General features: G+C 38.7%; 1 protein-coding gene across 4 annotated transcripts in view; it reads right to left on the bottom strand.

Moving 5' to 3' along the window:
• LOC137999065 (QRFP-like peptide receptor) overlaps positions 1 to 5,000 on the bottom strand; it is a 12,790-nt gene that overhangs the window by 6,147 nt on the left and 1,643 nt on the right. Inside the window, exons 2-3 of one of the 4 annotated variants that reach the window (XM_068844894.1) lie at positions 2,464 to 2,674; positions 1,261 to 1,528 (exon numbers count right to left, since the gene is read on the bottom strand). The exons of 1 other annotated variant lie outside the window; for it this stretch is intronic. The gene's annotated coding sequence lies outside the window, so the exon portion shown is untranslated. Of the gene's footprint in view, positions 1 to 1,260; positions 1,529 to 2,463; positions 2,675 to 3,500 lie in introns of all 4 variants that reach the window. 2 more of the 4 variants (XM_068844896.1, XM_068844898.1) reach the window with 2 other exon arrangements.

Raw genomic sequence — 5,000 nt, 5'->3', positions numbered from 1 at the left:
AACAAATCGTGAACCGGGCACGTGCGTCTCGTAACGCTTCGCTTTATGGTGTAGAAAATAAGCAATAACTTTTCTTCAACTGCTTTTTCATTAAATACTCATTTAATACATGCAATTTAAAAAGTGCAACGGGCAGAAAATTCGTTCGTGGCCTTTCTCGATACGTCTAGGCCGCAACAGTTGAACATAAACGTTCGGCGGGGGCGGTTTTAAATTGGCGATCCAACATTAGGCAATCTTCATCAAGTATTTTCTTCTTTCGATTGTTAGCAAAGTCACATTAGACAGGAGCGAATTTTACAAATAAATACCCCAGTAAATTTATCTATATTAGACACGAGAAAGCTTTTAAATTTCATCTTGTCTTGCAGGAACTATACATGGAATTATACATGCATGTATCCTAGTTTGTTTTAGCCGGTACATTATTTAATAACAGGATACGCTAAAGTTGCTGACGATATTTATTTAGATTCTCTAGATTTTCCGTTATTGCCCGCTGAGCTGCAATGTAACAAGATGACAATTTACAAGCCGCGGGTCATTCTTGCCAATCATGTTCTGAAGTTCAGTTTCACAGGGAGTCATAACAGAGCCCGTATTGTGTTTGGATTGTAGTAAAGAGATTTCCACAGAGGCTGCTACTGATTGCATAAACATGAAATTTTGTTTTTCAAAGATTGAAACACTCGAGTTAGCTTACACAAAAAAAGATAATTGTTGCCCCGCATATATATCAAATTGGCATTTTTCTTCTTTAACTTGAAATGGAAGAAAAAATGCAGTTAGCCTTGATGGAACAAAATAAGATGTCGGAAATTTGTATCAGATATTGGTTTTTGTTTATTCCACTAGTTCCCAAACCATTCTTCAGTCACACCACCGTCAAAAACAGAAAATAGTTTGGCTTGAGGCGGAATTGAGATATCAGAAACTTGAATCTGTCATTTTGCTCTTTCTGTAGCATGAGAAGCATGCTCAGTGATAGCATAAAATGTTAGCTTCAATTAATATGTCTGAGACCCCGATGAGTATGGGTCGATTTTCATCACTTTGTTTCGATACCAGACTTTGATATGATTTACTGTGCACTTGTTTCAAAGTTGCCGTTTTACGGTGCAATCTCTTGAAACAACAGTGACGTTTGAAAATGCTGCGCACAATGACGAAATGAGATTTCGCGCTGATTTGCGATCAACTAAACTTCTACAAGTTTTGAATGCGTTCAAGAAATATTATGGTGTAATGCCAATGACTTACCAGGTAAAAAATAAACACCACAGATCTCCGCACTGACTTCTCTCACACTTCAAAGTAATAAAGTGGGTGACAGATGGCAGATGCCTGTACGTATAACTTTAATCACTAGAGCCAGACCCAAAAATGACAGCGGCTCCCTGTTTGCAAGAAAACGGCGAAGGCGTGTCAAAACAAACGCGAGAACACCGGATTTCCTGTTTTTATCCGTGAATTCCAGTTACTGTTGTTTTCCTTATCATTTTCGGCAATATACTCCCAGGGTTGGTTCCTAAAAGTGAACGGTTAGGAAAGTTATAGTGTGCTTATTCTTGCACTTTATATAAAGCTTGACTTCATCTATGAGAAAACATAATGGTCGCATATGCAAGCCCTTTCCTCGAACCTCTCAAAAAAGGTAACAAAAACAAAGATTTTGTCGCTTAACCTAAAGGGTTTAACATCTGTGAGGCCATTTCAGTCATTCATGCTCGAAAATGAGAATTGATCGAAACAGCCTTTATCGAATAATCTGACAATTCATATAGGGCAACTAATTGATTAACCCTTTGTTAGGCGAGACCTTTTAATTAATAATGGAATTTGGAAAATTGTAGGTTATGTTTACTGTAGCCGCTAAGATGTAAGTTGAAATCTCTGTAAGGTTATTACTTCAACTGAGTGTAATTACGAGGACCTAGACTCCTGTGTTGAGGGAATCCATGACCAGTCCGTTCAATTACGTTCTCAAAGCATTAATTAAGTGATAAAACTGCTACTTCGCATTGTCCATCTATCTTTCCCCTTCCAAACATTTCTCAGTGAGTAGCTCCTTCTTTCGTCCACCTAACTTTGAGTCACAGAGATATAGACAAGTTGCCGCCTACGACCAACAAAAATATCGACGTGTATACGGCTCTGCTTTTCCCTTTGCGCACTTCATTCGCGGTAGGGAGCATCAAAACATTTTCACTCTTTCATTTCAGTGCCATTGTGCTGGAAAATGAATATATGCGTCGTTCTTTGGGCCCCTCCAAGCGAAACGTCCTCTGACTCTCTTTTCTGGTCAGTGAAATCAGACGAAAGGTGCGCTGTTAAAAGGTTCCTTTCACTCGCTTGCAGCAAGCCTCTAGCTTCTGACCGTACTCCATTTGTCGCATTTCTCCCAAAAGAAGGACCTACTCTCATGCTATGGACAATTCGATCAAATTTTACGAGAGAACTTACCTATGACGATATTGTTCTGGTTACACTGAGCAGCCTGCTCGTCCTTTTATCAGTGAGTAAAGTTGTAGGCTGCTAACTGTAGGGTTCTACTATGCTGTGCCTTATGCCTTTTTACTCACTTAGCATGGGCCTCCTGGCGATCACTTCTTAACTTAGAGATAACAGTCAGTTCTAGCTCTATGTCATAGTCTCTTCCGCGAAGTGGTCTATCCTGAAATACCATACCATACTGTATTAATATACGACAGCATATAGTCGCTGGTTTGTTTGAGGGACTATGTTGTTCTTCTGAATATAATCTACATTCGTTGGAGAGATTCACAGAAAACCGTTCATCTGCTTCATTTTGCAAATTCCTAAATCACGGAACAAACTTCCCTAACTGAACTGTCTGAATGTAGCCTGCAAAGCAAACGTATTTTTTGGTCAAGAAGTATCGGCCGACATCTTGGATAGCGAGACTAACACAGGCCTGAAGCGAGTCAAAAAAATTGCATTCAGAGAGAAGAGCCGTGCCGAGCTTTCAAAATGGCGGCCTATTACCAAAGACGCGTTCAGGATTTAATTACGCGCTTTTCAACTTAATATTTCTCTATCACGGGCAACCAACGTCAATTTTCGGAAAATATTTGTTCGGAAGACGATTTGAACTATACTCTCGTTGGGTGCCCCTGTCTCTAGCACTACTCAGTTGTTGTGTCAGATAGCGATCCGGCGAGGGAAAGCAACTACAGAACACAGGGCCATTTTTGAAGCAGTACTACTGAAGTGGCCTCGCAGCTCACCAGTACGAAAACTCAATGTCTAAGGAAGGAGTAGGGTTTATCAGCCGGTTTGAAATGCAATGTTTAACTGACTGAGAACGAGTAAAGTATATCTTTGAGTGGCTCGGCGGCTGGTCAGTCTAGCGAGTTGCCAGTGACACTCAAGAAATACTTGTTTCATTTCACTGCCAAACCACCGAGGCACTGAAAAAAATACTTATTTGAAGTGTCCCTGTATTCTGTATTTTAGAGAGGTACATGAAATATAATTACCTTGCATGGAACTGCTTGCTTGAAGGAAGTATATAAGCATTGATCAGGACTGATTTCAAGAGATTTTAATTTTGCGCACTCTTTGCGTGTGTGATTGTGGGCCGCAATTAGAGACGGAAATGAAGCAAAAAAAGTGAACAATCAGCAAAAGCAAATGATAAATATTAAGGTAAATGTACATCCTAACAACTATCATCGACAAATAATAAAGCAACTTATGTTTGAAAAAAGAAAAAAAACCTTCTTTCCGTCGGTGCTTCTGCTGTCAATATCGATAATGAAGTTTTTTACTTGTCCGAGGTTGCTCGGGTTTGGAATAAAGGGTGATAACTTTATCCTTAAAACTTAATAACGTTTTGAATATTTTAACTCCAAAATATAAGGAAATATTGACGTCTAAAGATGATCGATTAGTTAATAATTGCAGTTTTTAGTAAGCTAAGGATTATGTGTGTTCTTGACGCTTATTTTGTGCTTGTTGTAACATTTTAGCCGGAGGAGCAGGGATGTTGTGATAAAAAAGTTTGCCGTTAACGACAAAAACACAAGAACACGCCGGCTTCATATTGTAGCACTGACATCAGCCTTTTTGGATGTGTAAACAACGCGTTTTCATTTCCCTTTTTTTTATAAAATACGCGAAAACAAAAATGAAATGTTTTTTTCTGAAATTGCCTTTATTGTGCCAGAACAAGAAAACAATGTTATTATATTGAGGAATAAATCACGGAATTTTACTGCGGCCTTTGTATTTTAGTCTGAGATCGCGCAAGATAATTTCTTGTTTCCTTACTGCTGACGAATCAGTGAAGCATTTATTGGAAGCGATGATTAGTTGTTATCTCAGGCGCTAAAGAATCGGCTGAACAATTCGGACTAAATGAAAGCTCTTGATCATCAACTTGTCATTAGATCTTCCGTCATAATCATTCAAAACATGAAATCACAGAGATAGCCTATCGCGATTGATATCTCAATTGTAAAACTTTTTTTATGGGTTTGGACACAAGAGATTGTCGGACAATGCTTGACTTTTGATTTAATGCCAAATGTCATTTCGTATATTGCTTTTGTTTTTTAATTGCTACTGGTCTGCTCTCGTTTGCTTTGATAAAAAAATTGTCACTTTCTTAGCCAATCAAAAGGCAAAGCGTAAAAGGCCACGCAATTTCCCGCTCTGATTGGTTCAATGATGCCATGCGCAAGTGACTGGATCTTTAAACTGAAAATAAGAAAATCGATACTCTAAACGCTAATCCCGTAAAGCACTTCACATATTGTTTCACAGTTTGTTCAAAAGTAGGAGGCAAACATGTACACTTTCTACGGTCTTTGTAGTGTTGCTCACATGTTCATCAGCAAATTGCTACTTCAATGAAACTGTAAGAGATGGATGCGACAGGCCTTGCGTCTATCATGGTAAAACAAATGAATCCGGTAATTTTTGCGAAACAAGGAATAAGTGAAAACAACCAATTGCAACGTTAAATTCCTGAATGA

Source organism: Montipora foliosa, chromosome 4, assembly GCF_036669935.1.
Source record: "Montipora foliosa isolate CH-2021 chromosome 4, ASM3666993v2, whole genome shotgun sequence".
NCBI lineage: Eukaryota > Metazoa > Cnidaria > Anthozoa > Scleractinia > Acroporidae > Montipora > Montipora foliosa.
This window is presented reverse-complemented; position numbering and strand designations above follow the sequence as displayed.